The following is a 22,937-nucleotide window of genomic DNA, read 5'->3' on the forward strand; positions in this document are numbered from 1 at the left end:
AACATCTTACAAATGAAGGTTAACTCGGAGAGTAAGTCGTAGGGGAGATAATCCCCTGACCCATACACTCTTGTGCCTCCGCACACCATATAACCAAAGTACACACAACACTGACTCAACACCCACGTACTCTACACTCCATATCATAATCCATCAGGCCTCATCAGTCCCTGATCAGCCGGGCTGTGTTGCTTATGTTGGATTTTATGTGGCTAGCACCAACAACCTGGTTAATCATCCCATAACCCTCACAGCCGAACTAACTCCCCACCCACCATAGAAATCACCCACCCACCCAAGTACTCACCCACCCATCACAGAACTCACCCACCAACCACAGAATGCACCCACCCACCACAGAACTTCAAAGAGCAAACTGGACAAGCATCTTCACAAGGTGCCAGATCAACCAGGCTGTGTTGGATATGCAGGCAAGTTAGCAGCCAGCAGCAACAGCTTAGATGACCAGGTAAGTATCAGACGAGCCGGGCTCGTCAAGGCCGGTCTCTGGGAGTAGAAAAATTCTCGAAATTTCCCATCCATCACAACAGCAGTCCCCACCCATGACTACAGCAGTCTCCACCCATCACAACAGCAGTCCCCACCCATGACTACAGCAGTCTCCACCCTTCACAACAGCAGTCCCCACCCATGACTACAGCAGTCTCCACCCATCACAACAGCAGTCCCCACCCACCACAACAGCAGTCCCAACCCATCACAGCAGATATCCTTACCCATCAGAGCACAATGTCCCATCCATCATAGCAGAAATCCCTACCCATCACAGCAGCAGTCCCCACCCATCACATCAGAACACCACGTCCACCTGAGTTCCAGCACCAACTTAATCAACTGTATTATCACAACAAATGATCACGTCTGTCAAATTCTGAACGTCTGCAAGAGGTGTGTCATGAGGCCAAACAACAAGTGCACGACACCTAGCAACACGCCAAGCAATATGAACGTGACACTAAGCAAAACACACACACAATACCATGTAACGGGAACACGACGCCAAGCAACAGGCACACGACACAAAACACCGCTAGCAGTACTTAATTAACAGCGACTGTGCTTCCTTGTTCCTCTCCGCGCCATCCGGCAGGTTTCTCTCCCCGTCCACTTCTATAAGTGATGCCTACTTGACAGCTAGAGTCACCCTCCAAGCCTGCAATACTTGGCGCTGCTCCAGGGCTGGCCAGTGCCTCATGCCAATAATGTTGTGGGTTTGCACGAGGTAGATGCTAACACCAATTTCGCGCCTGCTTTGTCTGGGCTGAGTTTATGATCTGCTCCGAAGAAAGGTACTCCAGTTAGTGGCCAGTCTCCCGCTGTGACCACTGAGAACAGGGAGGGATTAAGCTTTTAAGATTTTGTCCAGAGGAGCGAAATTACTGAGCAATACCACTCATCCTGTGAGTAAACATACAGGATATCAGTACTGTATAAGCCCAGATAATTAATTCAGACAAACTGGTTTATAAAATGACACGTGAGCAAACACTAGGATATATTTATTAGAAAACGTTTCGGTCCCGGGACATAGATCACTTTTAACATGCACAGGTCGAAAATAACAGTATAATCAATATTTGACACTTACACCTCACTTGTACCCTATATGTGATGTTATTTTCCACCTTTGTTAAAAGTGATCAAGGTCCCAAGACCGGGACGTTTTTCAATACATATGTCCTAGTGTTTGCTGACTTGTCTTTTAAATCAGTAAAGATATCCCCATAATGATAAACCATGTAAACCCAAATAACTGACATGCCACTGGTGATAACTCAATCCTTGACTGCTGCAACAGTCGGCTATCACAATACTAATTATTAGTATTAAATGCAGAAAATCTTTCATATCTTCAAGTGTTATGAACTTTGGGTATACTGAGATATTAATGTCCATTAATGGTATTAATTCTGCACTGGTGTACGCTGTAGCAATCTAGGTTATAGTGCCGGAGTATGTTTTATCTTCCTCCCAACACATACTATGTATTGCAGTTGCTACACCAACCTGCCACACATAACGGTAGCCTTAACATATCACTTTAGGCTCTATGCTTTTATTTCATCTCTCTTACCATGAATATGCATCGACTAATGCAACTCTGTCGTAATGCCTTGCAGATTTATCATTTTCCAATGTCATAACATGGAAAATGGAAGTTTAGAGTCTTATATTTTAAATTCGTATTTTGCTTGTAATGTGCTGTACTGATTTTCGAAACCAGTAGTCTGTGTTTTATGCTCCGTTCTTGACTGGTTTTAACTCATTATGACACTTGCATTATTCAGGCTATTTTCTCCTTACTCTTTTTCTTTCCTTCATAAGCTCTAAGAAATTTCTAGTATTTTACTTACTCAATAACTTGTCTTTTTCTCAGTAATGATATTACAAAACAAACTTCTTTGAGCTGTGCGTCCTGTTCTGTATGTTTCATCTTCTGCCTTTATTTCGTTTATCTTTCTCTCATTTTTATTGGTGTTATAATTGGCCTTCAATTCTTTCACTAGCTTTGGACTCTGATTACTTGTCTGTGTACTTGGGTCTACTACATCGCTCTATGTTTAGCTGGTAAAGCTTTCCAAGCAAGTAATTTTATTTTCGTTGGGAATGTTTTGCAGAATATTTATAACATTTATCCATATCAGTTCACCTATCCTACATAAACACTGGGAACTGCCGTCTTTTATCTCACAGACATACATACATACTTACTTCACATGTATTCTTTTCGTGGTATCTGAAAAGAATTTGTCACAATTTCCACATCAGTATCATGGCTGGTGCTTCTTTGTGAGACAGGCGTTACCCATCTATGCCATGAAACAAAACAGGTGACACAAAGCGGCTGCAGCATTAGACAGCATGACACGTAGGGGAAGTCTTCTATTCAGAATAGCACGGGCGATGGTCGTTCACTTTCTCTTTCCTTTCCGTTTACCTTTAGTGCCTTTTCAGGACCTACCTTAACTCCACTGGCGACCCCTCCACTACACTGTTATTGAAGCACCACCACGCACATAGATAATGAAAGAGCGGCCATATCTTCCAGTTCTCAGTGGATATATAAACGTAAGTACATATTTTCAACTTTTTCCAGGAAATTTATCTTCTTTTACTACACTTGTGTGTGTTTCTCGAGGTCCTTGACATTTTGAGAGTGCCGCCAATACGTGCTATGAGCAACATTATCGACAAACTTTGTTCCCCTGGGTCCTCGTTTCACTTGGTGGTTACTGACATTTCTTGATGAGTGATTCTTTTTATCGCTCGCCACCAACTTGGCCTCTTTTCCTCTATCTCCAGCAGCACAGTCCCCTGAGCCCCTCCCCGGCGCCCCTCCCCGGAGCCCCTCTTCGGAGCCCCCCCCCCGAGCCCCTCCTCGGAGCCCCTCCTGCCCTGGTCACCATGGGATAAACATTTTTCTTAAGTTCTTCATTGGTGTAAGAGGCTCCTCCCACGCCTGCACCAACTCCACCTGCAAAATATCTTACTAAGAGACCGTGTGTTATCCATCACAATTCGTTGATTTTTACGTGAATTAAGCCACTACAATTCTTATTTTCCCTGTTCTACATTGAGTTAGGTTATATCACCGTAAACTAACCTATATTAACATATAAGAAACTGGGAAAAACGGAATAAACAGTTTGCTTCTGGCAACGTGAGACATCGTAATCTTTTACAAAGTTAATATCCCCACGCACGCTCTTTCAATTTGGATGACTGGCTATGGTCTGAGGCCAAATTTTCCAAGGAATGACAATAGGCAATCACTGCAATTTGCGACGCACAGGATGACCGAATCTACTACTGAAGGAGTGTAGTATATCAGTGGTGGTATTCAATACCGACAGATTGAAAGACTATGGTACTCATCACCTGTTTCTAGGCTGAGGGACTGATTGCCTAATCTTTCACTGTTTGCTGCATATATTTCTACAGTCTTCATATTATGTCTATGTAATGTATTGATCAACCTAGACGTTGCACATGTGTCTTATTCTTCATCTTGTCGCTATTGTCCACTATACATGTACAAGAGACAGTTGCAAACTATATTTAAGACAACGTTTCGCCTGCTGGGCAGGCTTTATCATGACTGATAAGTGAAACGTTGGTCTTCAAGTTTCCAACTGGTATCTAGGTGTCTTTATCGAAGCTTTTAATGGAGCTGATCTGTGACCAAAAACTGCCTTAACACCTGTTTCTAGTACAGGTACAGGTCCTGGACCAGGTATAGGTCTTGGTCCAGGTATAGCTCCTGGTCCAGTTACAGGTACTAGTCCAGGTACAGTTTCTGGTCCAGGTCCTGGTGCAGGTACAGGTCCTGAAAAAACCAGGATGCAGGTGTTGTTGTGATGTGCTGACTCGGGATGTCTTCAAACATTTCTCCTCCGTCATGCAGCAGTGTTAGTATATCCGCATGTCACTCATGTCAGCCTCGGTTACCCGCATATCACTCATGTCTGCCTCGGTTACCCGCATATCACTCATGTCTGCCTCGGTTACCCGCATGTCACTCATGTCAGCCTCGGTTACCCGCATATCACTCATGTCTGCCTCGATTACCCGCATGTTTGTCTCTATCAACATATGTGACTACATATTACGAAATACACATCCATAATATATCACATATACATACACATATACACTCTCACAATATTTAAAATAATCTAAAAAATTATCATTATTATTATTACTACTATAATTAAATTTAAAGGGTCAAACCCTTAGGGGTGAATGGGAGATAATGAACCTCCCTTAAGGGTAAAAATTTGAGTTGTGTGACGCCTACGGTTTTAGCGCTTCCAAGTTTGCAACAGTAATGATGTTTTTGTACCAGTCAACCATTCTTTCTTGTGTTTACTTTCTCGTATGTGTTCTTTGTTCTTTTTGCTTTTATTCTTTTTGCACTCCTCCAGTTCATCCCTTGTCCTTTATCCCTGTGATGGTCTACACTAGTCTACAACCTGCAGTGAGTGACCTGTCTCCCTGTGATGGTCTACACTGGTCTACAACTTGCAGTGACCTGTCTCCCTGTGGTCTAAACTGGTCTACAACCTACAGTGACCTGTCTCCCTGTGCTGGCCTGCCTCTAGCCTGACTTAAGGTGCCCGCTTTCCACCAGTTATCGTAAACGTTTCAATTCCCTCTACCAGAGCCATTTGTTGTCTTCCTCTCCCTTATCCTGATTTACTGTCACCGTTCGTTGCCAGTGTCCTCCGCGAAGCCTGTTATCCCTCCATTCTCTATTATTTCTTCATTCGTCTATTATCCGTTCATCCGTCCATTATTCTTTCATTCTTCTATTATTCCTTCATTCATAATTATTCCTCCATTAGTCTATTATTCCTTCATTCATTATCTGTTATTCGTCTATTATCCCTTCATTCCTCTATTATTCGTCCATTTGTCTACTATAATTATTTGTTCCCTTTTAACAGTATTTGCAATTATTTCTCTATTTTCATCTGCTTCAGCTTTATAAATATAAAAATTAAAAGTATAAAGCTGTTTATTTGATTCACGTGAAAATACAAAATACATAAAAATGCAGAGTATTAAACCATACTGTTAAACCACATTATTAAACCCGATTTTAAGAAGCAGAATTAAGCCGCAGTGTTAAACCAGTGATAAACCCACGGTATAAAACAGTGATAAAACCATAGTGCTAACCAAGAATATTAAGCCACTTTGTTAAACTATAGTTTTAAACCAGTGTTAATCAACAGTGATCAACGATAATACTAAACCATAGGATTAAACCTCAATACTTAATATTAAACGAGTGTTAAACCCAAATATTAAGTTACGGCTAACACAGTACTAAACCACGGCATTAAACAGTATTAAACGAGTGTTATATTAAACCCTAGCAATAAACCCCATTAGTAAATCATATCACTAAATCTCAGTATTAAACCAAAATTAAACAATTATACAGTATAAGAACACTGCGACCGGCTGAGATTTGAACCCGAGTCGTCTAGGCAGCTTCCTGGGAGGCTAACTAAACTATCGACGCCACAATACGTTAGGTGTCCAGTGAGAACATTAGATATGTATCCACCTAACGCCGGGCACATTCGTAGAGTTATAAGCTCAGGTAATTAGTCCTGAGCTTACCACTCTCTAAATGTGTCCGGCGTTAGGTGTAAACGTGTCTAGTGTTGTCACTGGATACCTAACGTCTTCGTGGCATGGTGGTGTAGTGATCCAAGGCGTTGAGAGTTTAGCCTAGCTTCCCAGGAAGCTGCCTAGACGACTCGGGCTGAAATAGCGGTCAGTCGCTTTATGGTTTTTTATTTAAAACCACTTGGTTCCGTGGACGGGGACTTAAAATGTGGTGCAAGCGAGTAGCAGGTCCAGCTCTGTAACCATTCAGCTGCAAGGGTTCTAAATAGGATGATTTTACAGCTACCACTTCCGTGAATTCCTTGTATTAGCCACAGATGGTAACTTTATACACATGACTAAATTCTGTGCCAAGATATAATTTTCCTGACAGAAAATACAGCCACTCTTTCTCCCTCCAACTTGCTGATGCGTCACGAGTGTTACTCGTATAGATTTGACGTTTCCTGGTTTCACTTAGCCACCGGGTTACCTGGCATATCGTGGCTGTTAGGCTACGTATTTAAATTCTATTATACGTTCTTATAGATTTATGTAACCTAATCTAACCCCAACTTCACGTAACCTAACCCGTTCGTAATTAACAAAACTTGCGATAAAGAAAATGGTACTTGCAGAGTTACAGGAATAGTTAAGAAATTGACCCTGTGAACTTCGTAAGAAAATTAAGGCAGTAACATTAGGGAAAATTTGCCGTCGTATAAAGATCAGAAAGTGCATCTTGGCACAACCAGGCAAGCCATCATCTCTCTGGTCACCAACTTCTGCCAGGATTAAGGCAACATAACGTTAAGTCAATAAAATAAGTTTTCAAAGGAGTGACAAGAAGTTTCAGAGTCACTTGTCTGGCGACAGTCCCACTCTTATGTACCTTTGCAATGACAGTCTTGGCAACACATGCTCTTGCTGATTATCCTTAAAACAAAAATGTGTGTTTGAGAGAGAGAGAGAGAGAGAGAGAGAGAGAGAGAGAGAGAGAGAGAGAGAGAGAGAGAGAGAGAGAGAGGAGGGAGGGAAAAGTCGGGGAGTATTAGATACCTTGGCAGACCACTCTAAGGTCAAACTTTCCTTGTGACCGCCTGATCAGTTATGCTATTAAGGCTTGCTTGACCGTTCACTGCGTTTGTTTTACAAAACTTTGTGTGTGGTTCACTGCGCTGTTGTTATGTATGAGTGCAGATACAGGACCCTGACCTCAGGGACTTTGCATGTATATGAGAAATTTCCCTCGTGATAAACTGCAGAGGAAAAGAAATTAATAAGAAAAAAGGTGAGCAGAAGGAAGGAAAGTATTGAGAGAACAGGGTGGGGAGAGAACATAGTGTGAGGGGGGGGGGGTCGGTGACGTCACAGGTCATGTGACTTTTACAGCTGATCTTAATAAACTTTATTTACTTATCTAGAACACCTCGTTCTCTAGGACCGAGTCATGACAGGTGTGGAACTAGTGAACGTGCAAATCTAGGTGAGGGAGGAGTAAGGGAAAGTACTGGAGGGAGTAAGAGAGGACAGGTGCATGGGCGTGGCATCACCCCTCCCACCCTGGGAGAGGGAGGGACGGGTTATGGGACGGGTGTGGATGAGAACTAAGTAAGCTTATTCAGGTACAGGTACACATAAATACAGTTACATAAATTACCATACATAGCAGCGTATGTGTAGACTGCCCGGGATAACCCCAGGAGAGTCGCAACTGACCGCTCATATTATCCTCCAATCGTTAGCATCTCATAAATATACTTGTGACCCTTTTATGTATATAAGGTACAAACACACACATACATATACACACATATACACACACGTATACACACAAAAAAACCCGTACAAGCCTAGTGTCTATCAAAAAGTACCTATGACAACTAGTAACTAATACAGTCTCACACACACGCGAGCGAGCGAGCGCGCACACACACACACACACACACACACACACACACACACACACACACACACACACACACACACACACACACACACACACACACACACACACTCACACACACACACACACACACACACACACACACACACACACACACACACACACACACACACACACACACACACACACACACACACACATGATAACGACATACAAGATACTGCGGGGAATAGACAAGGTGGACAGAGATAGGATGTTCCAGAGAGGGGACACAGAAACAAGGGGTCACAACTGGAAGCTGAAGACTCAGACGAATCACAGGGACGTGAGGAAGTATTTCTTCAGTCATAGAGTCGTCAGGAAGTGGAATAGCCTAGCAAGTGAAGTAGTGGAGGCAGGAACCATACATAGTTTTAAGAAGAGGTATGACAAAGCTCAGGAAGCAGAGAGGGAGAGGACCTAGTAGCGATCAGTGAAGAGGCGGGGCCAGGAGCTGAGTATCGACCCCTGCAACCACAATTAGGTGAGTACACACACATACACACACACACACACACACATACATACACACACACGCACACACACACACACACACATACACACACACACACACACACACACATACACACACACACATACACACACACATACACTACACATAGCTGAGAGGTCCCACATCCACTCATTTTCCACACACTACACTCTCAACAGGCCAAGTGTCTACTGAATGAACCATACACTCATCGCATGGGTAATGTATAAGAATAACCCACATTCACTAGAGCAGAAAAAACGGAAATATTTTCAGTCTGATTGAGAGCCTCATCAGGCGATGTTGAGAGTCTCAAGCGGACTGAAAATAATTGCATTTTGTTATTTGTGTGTGTGTGTGTGCGCATGCATATATATATATATATATATATATATATATATATATATATATATATATATATATATATATATATATATATATATATATATATATATATATATATATATATATATATATATATATATATAATTATAGTTTTTTATGTCTGTGGTTATATCCTCATAAATTTCTTTACTCCTGTATGTAAACTAGTCAATTCTGAGAGATGGTAATTCCCAAGTAATAGTAACTACAGTTCTACTGGAACAAAATCTTCGAAGCTGTTGCATCCACTCAACCCTTAGTGGAAAGCTTAACGATATCATCATCGTCTTGCTGAAGTGTTCCAGCTCAGCCTGACAGATTTTAATAATGATAAAAACAATAATAATAATAATAATAATAATAATAATAATAATAATAATAATAATAATCTTTATTTCTACAAGTACATGATGCAACTAACACATACCAAGTTGACATCACTGGCATACTATAACAGAAAGCCCCTGGGTATGCAGAACATTTTGGGCAACTTAGGTTAATTTTGTCCCCCAGGATGCGACCCAAAACAATAGGCAAACACCCAGGCACCTACTTACTGCTAGGCGAACAGGGGCATTAAGTATATTGAAAAGTGTGAGGAAATGCGGCAGGAAAACAGTTTTTTTTTCCTTGCTGTTATATAATACAGAGCTGGATAGCAGCACACTGTAGTTATCTCTAGTGTTAAGTAATTACGAAGATTATTCCCTCCACGTGTGAGTGAGGGGGGAGTGAGGGAGGTAGTGGGGGAGTGAGGGAGGTAAGTTGGTGGGGGAGTGAAGGAGGTAGGGTGGTGGGGGAATGCGGGAGGTAGGGTGGTGGGGGGATTGAGGGAGGTAGGGTTGTGGGGGAGTGAGGGAGGTAAGGTGGTGGGGGGAGTGATGGAGGTAGGGTTGTGGGGGGAGTGAGGGAGGTAGGGTGGTGGGGGGAGTGATGGAGGTAGGGTTGTGGCGGGAGTGAGGGAGGTAGGGTGGTGGGGGGAGTGATGGAGGTAGGGTGGTGGGGGGAGTGATGGAGGTAGGGTGGTGGGGGAGTGATGGAGGTAGGGTGGTGGGGGGAACATACAATAGGTAAAAGACGGAATAAAAGAATCTGGCCCGTTTGTGGCATATTCGATTTGGCCTCAAAACCAGCTCTCGCAACAATGCCTGGAACGTAATATATTGACGTTTACTGTCGATATTTAACGCATGTTTGAAGATACTTTGTGAGTTTAGTCTAAAAAAAAAAAGCACATCTTCCTGCTGCAGGCTATCACATGTCTTTGAGGTGGGATTTTACGTTTATTTTTAAAGTACGGATTGCTCGGAACAGCTAAAAGAAACACGTTTATAACGTCTTGAAAATCCAAGTTAAAATTTCGCGCATTACAGCAGGGAGGACACCCAATACATTTATTCCTGACGTGGCAACTCAAGATGGCACTGTTGCTGTGTTTATATCTCCCAACACCAACCTAATCCCACCCACACCTCCACATGACCCTCATCCCCTTCATACCACCCTCATCCCACCCACACCACCACCCCACCCTAATCCCCCCTCACACCTCCCTCATCTCACCCACACACCATCCTCGTTCCACACTCCTTCAAACATACACCCCTTCCCCTACCGGTCTGAGGATCGACGACCCAAATGATTTCTTCATGAATGAGCCTCAAAACTCCATAAATGTATGACAGATTTCCGACATTACCCTAACTCCGATAGATTTCGAAAAAGCCATTGACAACATGCCTATGCACTCAGCCCCGGGCCCAGACTCGTGGAACTCTGTTTTCATTAAGAACTGCATGCAAGAAACCCCTCTCGCGTGCCCTAAGTACACTATGGAGGAGGAGCTTGGACATGGGTGAAATTCCACAGTCACTTAAAACAACGGATATAGCCCCACTCCATAAAGGTGGCAGCAAAACATTAGCTAAAAACTATAGACCAATAGCTCTGACATCCCACATCATAAAAAATCTTTGAAAGAGTGCTAAGAAGCAGGATTGCAAATCCCCTGGATTCCCAAAATCTGCACAATCCAGGGCAACATGGGTTCAGGGCAGGTCGCTCCTGCCTCTCACAACTACTGGATCACTATGACATGGCCTTGGATGCACTGGAAGAAAATCATTATGCAGATGTAATATACACAGACTTTGCAAAAGCATTTGACAAATGCCCATAAAATACGTGCTAAAGGAATAACTGGGAAAGTGGGGAGATGGATCTTCAACTTCCTAACAAATCGAACACAAAGAGTAGTGGTCAACAGAGTTAAATTGGAGGCTGCCATAGTGAAGAGCTCTGTTCCACAAGGCACAGTACTCGCCCCCATCTTATTCCTTATCCTCATATCAGACATAAACAGAGATATACACCACAGCACCGTATCATCCTTTGCGGATGATACTAGGATCTGCATGAGGCTGTCATCTGCTGAGGACGCGGTTAACCTCCAAGAAGATATAAACAAAGTTTTCCAGTGGGCAACGGTAAACAATATGATGTTCAATGAGGACAAATTCCAACTACTCCGTTATGGAAAACTGGAGGAGATAATAACTAGAACAGAGTATACTACTGACTCCGGCCATACAATAGAGCGGAAAAATAATGTAAGGGACCTGGGAGTAGTAATGTCTGAGGATCTCACTTTCAAGGATCACAACAGTGCCACGATCGCACGTGCAAAGAAAATGATAGGATGGATAATGAGAACTTTCAAAACGAGAGATGCCAAGCCCATGATGATCCTTTTCAAATCACTTGTTCTCTCTAGGCTGGAATACTGCTGTACATTAACATCTACATACAAAGCAGGTGAAATCGCAGATCTAGAGAGTGTACAGAGATCCTTTACTGTACGTATAAGTTCTGTCAAGCACCTTAACTACTGGGAACGCTTGGAAGCACTTGACTTGTACTCGTTGGAACGCAGGAGGGAGAGATATATCATAATCTACACTTGGAAAATCTTGGAAGAAATGGTCCCAAATCTGCACACAGAAATCACTCCCTACGAAAGTAAAAGACTGGGCAGGCGATGCAAAAAGCCGCCAATAAAAAGTAGGGGCGCCATTGGTACACTAAGAGAAAACACCATAAGTGTCCGGGGCCCAAGACTGTTCAACAGCCTCCCATCAAGCATTAGGGGAATTGCCAATAAACCCCTGGCTGCCTTCAAGAGAGAGCTGGACAGATACCTAAAGTCAGTGCCGGATCAGCCGGGCTGTGGCTCGTACGTCGGACTGCGTGCGGCCAGCAGTAACAGCCTAGTTGATCAGGCCCTGATCCATCGGGAGGCCTGGTCATGGACCGGGCCGCGGGGGCGTTGATCCCCGGAATAACCTCCAGGTAACCTCCAGGTAACCCACCTAATAGATCTGTTGGAGGGAAGAGGCAGTTTCTCAATTATGTTAATGTCAGTTCAAGGGTTACATATAACAATTAAATATATACAGCAGGCATGCATGAGCGTGTTAGATAGGAATGAGTGGAGACAAATGGTTTTGGGGACCTGAAGAGCTGTTGGAGTGTGAGCAAGGTAATATTTTGTGAAGGAATTCAGGGAAACTGGTTAGGAGGACTTAGAGTCCTGGAAGTGGGAAGTAAAGTGCTTGCTCTCCAAAGGAGGGGTTTGGGATGTTTGCTGTTTATAGGGGACATGTAAACTGTTGTATATGCGCGCCTCTGGCAAGACAGTGATAGTGTGAATAATGATGAAAGTGCTTTTATTTCGGGTCACCCTGCCTCGGTGGGAGACTGCCAGCGTATTATTATGAGCAGTGTCCTCAATTCTGAGGACACTGCTCATGCGTGGGAGAAGACAAAGCAACAGCGGGGATCATGCAGCGCTTGGGGAATTGGAGGTCATCAGGTTTGATACCAAGAAGGCAAAAATGCCTCCAGTTCCCTAGACTAAGAGTCCATCGCCAGCATCAAGTCACTCCCCTCTAAGGAAAAGAATGCAAGAGAAACTGCCGAGACTCGCTCACAATGGTGCAGTCATTATCAAGGAGGATAACAAGGCTCACTCGTAATTGCTCGCTTTCAACAGTTTACAAATCCGAGGCTCAACAAGTTGCCTCCGCTAATTTACTCATCGCCTTTACACGGAAAGCTAAATATAATATTTTCACAATGCATTTCTGTACCTGGCATTTTTATACCCCTAAGACAGATCGCGATCTACCGGTAGATCGTAGAGCAATTTTAGTAGACCTTTCGATGACCGCTTAATGATGCAAATTACGAAGAGTTGGCAGATAAGCTGTAGCTGCTGGATATAAACTACCATGGGGATGGAAATCTTTAGCTCTAGATCTTTCGTACTTTCGTGCGTCGTTAGCAACCCATGATACAGAGTCGTGACTGTGTCATGGGCTGCTACTGATATCTTCTGCCTTACCTCAGAGAATTTTCCCTCTTATTTGCTGCTGTCTTACAACACTGCGTAGCTCCTGACGACGCACGAATGCGAAAGATCTACGGCTAAAGATTTCCTTCCCCATGTGGCTTGATCTGCATTGTTAAGATCGCCTGTTTGCGACTGTATTGCATAAGCAGCCATCAAGAGTGAGGCACCATAAAATAACCTCTCCATCTCCTCCACTCTCTTCATTATAAAACTTCTCTCTCTCTCTCTCTCTCTCTCTCTATTATATTCCAAGATCTGCTGTGAAGGTGAAAAGTCTTCTCAATAAAGATACCCAGGTGTTGTGTGTCTTATTATCAATGTTTAACATGTTGACAAGTTAAATAATGTTATTACAGACTTAGACAGTTCCAAGGTTTAGCAACAACAGAACTTGTACTAAAATTTATGTGCTTCCCATTTTGATGCATACAATGACACTCATGGTTTTACATAAGTAAATTTAGATATAACTGAGAGTGAAATCTTAAATCCAGAAAAGTTTGTTAATGTTACAAAAGGTGTCATGAACTAGACAACATTGTTTTGGCTCTACCGTTGTTCTCACATTCGAAAATGATCATATAATACCTGTTGAGGCTCGTATATCATTTTGTAATTCAGATGTTCACTTAATTTTTATTCTTCCTTAAACAATATGTGTGTTAGTTACCAGTTAATTATCAGTTGTCAAATGCGTTTGTTGGTAGAAACTTGGCCTGGTGTGTGTGTTAGTTATCATTTTGTCCTAGGTACATGTCGATTAGACACTAGGCCTGTTGTATATGCATGCGTGCGTGTGTGTATTCACCCATTTGTACTCACCTATTTGTGGTTGCCGGGTCGATTCATAGCTCCTGGCCCCGCCTCTTCACTGATCGCTACTGGGTCCTCTCTCTCCCTGCTCCATTAGCTTTATCAAACCTCGTCTTAAAACTATGTATGGTTCCTGCCTCCACTACGTCACTTTCTAGGCTATTCCACGTCCTGATAACTCTATAACTGAAGAAATACTTCCTAACATCCCTTTGACTCATCGGAGTCTTCAACTTCCAATTGTGACCCTTTGTTTCTGTGTCCCATCTCTGGAACATCCTTTGTCCACCCTGTCAATTCCTTGCCGTATTTTGTATGTTGTTATCATGTCTTCTCTGACCCTCCTGTCCTCCAGTGTCGTCAGGCCAATTTCCTTTAGCCTTTCTTCGTAGGACAATCCCCTTAGCCCTGGGACTAGTCTTGTTGCAAACCTTTGCACTTTCTCTAATTTCTTGACGTGCTTGACCAGGTGTGGATTCCAAACTGGTGCTGCATACTCCTGACGTACAACGTGTACAGAGTCTTGAACGATTCGTTACTGAGGTAACGAAACGCTATTCTTAGGTTTGCCAGGTGCCCATATGCTGCAGCAGTTATTTGGTTGATGTGCGCCTCAATAGATGTGCTCGGTATTATACTCACCCCAAGATCCTTTTCCTTGAGTGAGGGTTGCAGTCTTTGGCCCCCTAGACTATGCTCTGCGGTTTTCTTTGCCCTTCCCCGATCTTCATGACTTAGCATTTGGAGGGATTAAATTCAAGAAGCCAGTTGCTGGACCAGGCTTGTAGACTGTCCAGGTCTCTTTGTAGTCCTGCCTGATCCTCGACCGATTTAATTCTCCTCATTAACTTCACATCATCGGAAAACAGGGACACTTCTGAGTCTATCCCTTCCGTTATGTCATTCACATATACCAAAAACAGCACAGGTCGTCACAGGTCCCCAATCTGACACCTCGTCATGTACCATGACTCGTTTTTGCCTCCCTATGAAATATTCTCTGATCCATTGCAGTGCCTTTCCTGTTATGTGTGCCTGATCCTCTAGCTTTTGCATTAACCTCTTGTGAAGAACTGTGTCGAAGGCCTTCTTGCAGTCCAAGAAAATGCAATCTATCCACCCCTCTCTCTCTCGTGTCTTACTTCTGTTACTTGTCATAAAACTCCAGTAGGTTTGTGACACAGGATTTTCCTTCCCTGAACCTGTGCTGGTTGTCATTTATAAGCTTGAATCTTTCTAGGTGTTCCACCACTCTCCTCCTGATGATCTCTGTGACTTTGCATACTATACACGTCAGTGACACAGTTCGGTAGTTTAATGCTTCGTGTCTGTCTGAATGTGTTGAAGATTTTTGTTAGAGGCCCACACAGCATCTCTGCTCCCTCTCTAAGGACCCAAGGAGAGATGTCCGGTTCCACAGCCTTTGAAGTATCAAGCTCACATAGTGGCTTCTTCACCTCCTCCTTGGTTGCTTGTATTTCATCCAGCATTTATTGGTGTATCCCTTGCTGGTATACCTCCCTATTGTGACTTTTTGGAGTCCTTTCTGTCTCCACTGTAAATACTTTTTAAATCTCATGTTGATCTCCTCACATACTTTTTGGTCGTTTTTTGTGAACTCCCCACCCTCCTTCCTCAGTCTGATTACCTGGTCCTTGACTGTTGTTTTCCTCCTGATGTGGCTATACAACAGTTTCAGGTCAGACTTGACTTTCGATGCTATGTCATTTTCGTATTGTTGCCGAGCCTCCCTTCCTATCTGTGCATATTCGTTTCTGTCTCTTTGGTTAATTTCTTTATTTTCCTGGGTCCTTCGTCTTCTGTATTTTTTTTTCCATTCTCTAATGTGCTTAGTTTTTTGCCTCCCTACACTTCTGCGTGAACCAAGGACTCATTCTGGTCTTCCCATTATTTGTTTCCCTTGGAAACACACCCCTCCTTTGCCTTCTTGCATTTTTCTTTTAACGGTTCCTGCCAATTCTCTTTCCCACTGAACCTCTTGCAGGAAGCTTCTCATACCTGTGTAGTCCCCCCTTTTGTAGTTTGACTTCTCCTGTCCTATTCCTGCTACACTCTCAACTTGTAGCTCAACTATGTATTCATAGCACAGAACCACATCACCACTAGCTCCAAGGGACCTCTTGTACGCGATATCCTCAATGTCCCAACTACTCAAGGTGAATACTAGGTCCAGCCTTGCTGGATCATCCTCACCTCTCTCTTTGTTAGTGTCTCTTAACATGTTGATGCATGAGGTTTTCCATTACCACATCCATCATCTTGGCTATCCATGTTTCGGGAACCCCATGGAGCTCCAGGTTTTCCCAGTCAATCTCCTCGTGATTGAAATCACCCATAACTAGTAATTTTGCTCCGCCATGTGAGCTCTTCTGGCCACCTTAGCTAGTGTGTCCACTATTACTCTGTTGCTCTCTTCGTATTCTTCTCTTGGCCTCCTGCAGTTCTGTGGTGGGTTGTACATCACTGCAATTACTACCTTATGGCCCCAAGACTGGATTGTTCCTACTATGTAGTTCCTTTCGCCCACTCCATCCATTCCTTCCATTTCCTCAAATCCCCACTGGTTTTTAATGAGCAGTGCAACTCCTCCCCCTCTGCTCCCTGTATCTTTCCTCAGGATTTGATAGCTGAGTGGAAAGATTGCATATGTTACCATCTTGGTGAGTTTCATTTCTGTGAGTGCTATTATGACTGGGGATGTCTCCTTTATTCTTTCATGCCACTCCTCACATTTATTTGTTATTCTGTCTGCATTTGTATACCAAACCTTCAACTTCTTTTCTAAAACTGTGTTCTGGGGGGTATGCTGGGGTTGGGGAAGTGGGAGACCTGATGAGCAACTATGGGTGGTTGCTGTGAGGGTGGAGTTTGTAATGAGGTGAGGGGGCACTGGGTATGGCATGTGTGTTTTGGGTTAGAATGTCTGGTTGCATTTGGGTTGTCCTGGTTGGGGGGCTTCTGTAGGTGGTTGTGAAGGAGGCTGTATTTGATCTTCCTCCTGAGTCTGGGTTCTCCTGTCCATCTCCATCTTTGCCTCTCTTTCCTCCTTTCGTCTCTGTACCTTCTCTTTCAGTTTCTGCCTTTCTTCTCATGTTCTGTTGCAGTCGAGACACACCCTCTGGTATGCCGACATGTCCCTTAGTCGCACTTTCTCCTGCAGGATCCTGTTTCAAGCCAATTCTGCCTTGAAAATCACTTTGGCTGGCCGGATTCATCTTGCAAACCCCCCATATTCTTAGAAAATTTGCCAGTTGGGTTATGTCACCTTCTATTGCTTTCAAAATGCTTTCAATAGCTTTTTTCTCTCCTTGCTTCTTAAGTTTTCCCTTCAACCTCCTGGAGCCCATAAACAAAGACTGATCTCTCCCTTTCATTCTACTACTGCATATCCCTATGTCTCTCCTGGTCCGATTTAGCTGCCTTCATTGCAACTTTACTTATTTCAATCTCTTCACTATCTGTTGTCCCTGTGCCCAGTGGTCTGTCAATTTCCCTTCTCATCTTTTCCTGGGAACCGCTGTGTATAGCTTAGCTCTTTCATTTTCTACAGTCCATTCGATTGTTCCTGATGTGATCCTCTTTTTTTCCTCAGGCTCCACAATGGTCTGATAGGGCCTCTGCATACAGTTTCACTCCTTCGTTCCCTACAGTCCTCTCGTTTGTAGCTGAGGTAGCAGTTTCTGATGTAATGCCCACATTGTTCTTCAGTTCTTTAGGCTGTTTTAGATTTTAAGTTCCTCTTCTAATCTCTGTATCTTAGCCTCTGCTGCTGTGACTTCCATCTCCCACTTCCTGCTCTCTGCAGTTATCCTATCCTCCATTTCCATGCTAAGCTCTTCTAGCTTCCTTCTTCACTCATGTTCCCTATTAGCGAGCTCTGCTAACCAATCTTCCTTCCCAGAGGCATATTCCAATTCCTTGGTTTTCAGTCCTGCTCTCTGACAACCCATTTTTTTGGTTGCCACAGAATGAAAAACTTTTGTATTTCTGTGCGGTTGTTTGTGATGTGTGTTTGTGTGTGTGGGGAGCGGGGGGAAGGAGAGGAGGAAGCTGGAGACAGTGGCAAAATGGGGGAGAGGTGTGTGTGTGTGTGTGTGTGTGTGTGTGTGTGTGTGTGTGTGTGTGTGTGTGTGTGTGTGTGTGTGTGTGTGTGTGTGTGTGTGTGCACATGTGTGTGTGTGAGAAAATATACTTCTAGGAAGTGCCTTCCTTGTTGTGCCGTGTGCAAACAAGCAGGAGAGAGAAAAAGCATTATGGTGGGAACTAAAAGCAAAGCACAAGATCTGTCCTCTAAGATGCAGAAGACCAACACAAATCTTCTTTAGTAGCTGAGCATCACGAAGAAAGATGAAGAGCCGTAGAGGGAGCACGGAGAGGGAAGTTATGGGGAGTAAGGTGACAGGTGGGTGGTAGGGAGGAAGGAGGGGAAGGAAAGAGGGGACGGAAGGAAACATGAGAGGAGGGAAGTAGCAATAATAATAATAATAATAATAATAATAATAATAATAATAATGATAATAATAATAATAATAATGTTTTCGATGGCAGGTAGGCCCTTCAGGACATAACCTGTACCTGGAAGTCCTCCGCATAACATCCCAGGTTTAACAACTGTTAATAACAACACTTATAAAGAATTCAAAAACAAGACTTTACTGACCTCGGCATATAGATTTAAAAAAATATGTTATGAAGAGGAGGAAAAGGACGATTACGACGATAACTTTGATGCTGACTGATCATGACGATGATGCTAACGATGAGAAGGCAAGGAGGAGGAGATGATATCTGTAACAAAGATGATGGTTTAGTGTGCTAGAAGGATTGGTTGAGCATGGCGGCTGCGGCTGCGACAGCGGGCTGAGGCAGGTGCTAATGCCTGTGTTTGAGCAGGTGGGTGGCGACCCCGGACGAAACCCCGACACAAACATCCCCACTACAACACCTTCCCTGGGGTAGGTGGGGAAAGATGGGAAATGGAGTGTAGGAAGGAAGGAGCAACGACCATATAGGTGAGGATGGGTGAGGGGTGTACAGGTGAGGGGAGTGAGTAATATACATGGGACGAGAGGAGGGGAGAGCGTTCGGGAGAGTACATGTATATACAGTTATCTGCTTACGGCTATTATCCCCTCAAGGGAGGTTCCTTGATGCTGTATAATCCCTAAGGGTTTAGCGCTGCCCATGATAATAATTATAATTAAGGCTATTATTATTATATTCATAAGAAAGCGCTAAACCCAAAATAACAAACTAGAAAAATGTAGTTCGTAATAGTGTGCCTAGAACAATTCACAGCTAAGCCATTTTGTAGAAGGATTGTCAAACTAAGTACATTGCAGCTACCTCTAATTCTATCTAGACACGTTAAAGTTAGCTTACGATACCACAGTAAGTGACGGGAGGTGCTCTAGATACAATCAGCCTCACACGATAGCACAGCTGGTGACGGGAGGTGGTCTGCCACTATAATCCACCTCATGGAAGCACTGGTGAAAAGAACATTATCAACCAGCTGTGTATAAATACAACTCCAGTGGCATAAAGAAGACACTAGTTATTCTCAACTCTCAAGCAGAGGTTAAGAATAAATCCACTGGTAAGAGACATGGTAATAAATCCACTGGTAAGAGACATGGTAATAAATCCACTGGTAAGAGACATGGTAATAAATCCACTGGTAAGAGACATGGTAATAAATCCACTGGTAAGAGACATGGTAATAAATCCACTGGTAAGAGACATGGTAATAAATCCACTGGTAAGAGACATGGTAATAAATCCACTGGTAAGAGACATGGTAATAAATCCACTGGTAAGAGACATGGTAATAAATCCACTGGTAAGAGACATGGTAATAAATCCACTGGTAAGAGACATGGTAATAAATCCACTGGTAAGAGACATGGTAATAAATCCACTGGTAAGAGACATGGTAATAAATCCACTGGTAAGAGACATGGTAATAAATCCACTGGTAAGAGACATGGTAATAAATCCACTGGTAAGAGACATGGTAATAAATCCACTGGTAAGAGACATGGTAATAAATCCACTGGTAAGAGACATGGTAATAAATCCACTGGTAAGAGACATGGTAATAAATCCACTGGTAAGAGACATGGTAATAAATACACTGGTAAGAGACATGGTAATAAATCCACTGGTAAGAGACATGGTAATAAATCCACTGGTAAGAGACATGGTAATAAATACACTGGTAAGAGACATGGTAATAAATCCACTGGTAAGAGACATGGTAATAAATCCACTGGTAAAATAATACGGGACGTAGGAATCCTCTGATATTAAAAAACATGAAAAATCTAATGATGAAATGATAGGGAAGATGGAAATAAATCCACTGGTAAAATGATAGGGGAGACGAGAATAAATCTACTGATAAAATGATAGGAGAGATGGGAATAAATCTACTGATAAAATGACAGGGGAGATGGGAATAAATCCACTGATAAAATGATAGGGGAGATGGGAATAAATCCACTGATAAGACACATGGAAACAAATCCATCGATTAAATAAGGGACAGCGGAATCCTCTGATAAGATATTAAAGAGCAAGAAATAAATTGAAAAGGAAAATACAAAACATAGGAACAAACCAACGGATAAGAACATTAGAATGAGAGACATGAGGAAAGCACTAGTAATACTGCCCAGGCCGGTGGAGTCATCAACAGGTGGGTGGAGTCATCAACAGGTGGGTGGAGTCATCAACAGGTGGGTGGAGGAGTCATCAACAGGTGGATGGAGTCATCAACAGGTGGGTGGAGGAGTCATCAACAGGTGGGTGGAGTCATCAGCAGGAGGGTGGAGGAGTCAACAGGTGGGTGGAGGAGTCATCAACAGGTGGGTGGAGTCATCAACAGGTGGGTGGAGGAGTTATCAACAGGTGGGTGGAGGAGACATCAACAGGTGGGTGGAGTCATCAGCAGGAGGGTGGAGGAGTCATCAACAGGTGGATGGAGGAGTCATCAACAGGTGGGTGGAGTCATCAGCAGGTGGGTGGAGGAGTCATCAACAGGTGGGTGGAGTCATCAGCAGGAGGGTGGAGGAGTCAACAGGTGGGTGGAGGAGTCATCAACAGGTGGGCGGAGGAGAGTCATCAACAGGTGGGTGGAGGACAGTCATCAATAGGTGGGTGGAGGAGTCATCAACAGGTGGGTGGAGGAGTCATCAACAGGCGGGTGGAGGTCACCAACAGGTGGGTGGATAAGAGTCATCAACAGATGGGTGGATGAGTCATTAAAAAATGGATGGAGGAGTTATCAATAGGTGGGTGGAGGAGAGTCATCAACAGGTTCAAAGAAAAGTCAACAGGTGTGAAGAAGAGTCATCAACAGGTGGGTGGAGGAGAGGTATCATGAAGTGTGAAGAGGAATAATCAGCAGGTGGGTTTAGGAGAGAAATGAACAGATGTAGTCATCAACAGGTGGGCAGAGAGGCATCAACAAGCGGGAAGTCATCAACAGCTGGGTAGAGGATAGGCATTAACGGGTGATAACATCACAAAAAAACTAGAGAATAAATCATGATAACATCACTAAAGCAGAGGTTAAGACTACATTCATAACAGCTACAGCAGAGATGACAACTAAGTGACGACAAGATAACACTACTAATAACCAGAACACACTGCGCTAACAAACTAGAGAGGAGCGTGCAAAATAACTAATAACTAGAGCACACTATGGTAGCAAACGAAAGAAGAGAGTGAAAGATAACATCGCAAACAATTAGAACAGAGACGGCAAGATAACCCACTAATAAAACTAAGGAGAGAACAAATAACTTCACTAACACAAACAATAACGGGCAGACAAAACAAAAGCAAACAACCAGTTCCCAGCAGACTTATTATATTATTCAAGATGGTGGATTCCACACATTCCTTCCTGGCAACCTCGGGCATGGTGCGTAGGCGCTGCGAATACCAACAGCCAGGTGGATCAGAAGACAAAGAACGCTGCGTGGGTTACACACTCTCAGGGTAGACGCAAGAATCCCCTCAACCTCGCCCTTCAGTTCAGTTCTAGGAAAACTCCATGTAAGCCATTCAGACTTTTGGGGGGTAAACTCTGAAAGTACAGTCTTGTGTAAAATCTAGTATAATCGGAGTTAATTTAACTTTATGATTTAAGAACTGGTTTAGCTGCACAGGCGTAGTGCAGGTGTCACGGTAACTTGTGTTAATGTCTCAAAGTTGTACCCGAGAGAGAGAGAGAGAGAGAGAGAGAGAGAGAGAGAGAGAGAGAGAGAGAGAGAGAGAGAGAGAGAGAGAGAGAGAGAGAGACAGAGAGAGAGAGAGAGATTCAGGAAAGGTTACTCTGCTGCTGATCTGTTGTTAAACCTCTCCACTAAGTGGCACCAGTCACTGGATGAATCCAAAGTCAGCTGTGTGGTAGCACTGGACATTGCTGGCGCTTTCGACGGGTGTGGCACCAGGGCCTCTTAGCAAAACTTCAAGCACTGGGAATAGCAGGCTCTACGCTATGTCTCCTCAGTGATTACCTTCATGGTAGATCTCTAAGTGTAGTTCTTAATGGAACGGAATCAGCAAGACATCCTATTGGGGCATGTGTTCCACAAGGAAGCGTGCTGGGGCCATTGTTATGGAATGTCTACTTCAACGACCTTCTTCATCTCATCCCAGAATCACATGCATATGCAGACGACTGTACACTGACATTCACTTATCCAAGAGAAGAA

This window comes from Cherax quadricarinatus, chromosome 25, assembly GCF_038502225.1.
Source record: "Cherax quadricarinatus isolate ZL_2023a chromosome 25, ASM3850222v1, whole genome shotgun sequence".
Taxonomy (NCBI): Eukaryota; Metazoa; Arthropoda; class Malacostraca; order Decapoda; family Parastacidae; genus Cherax; species Cherax quadricarinatus.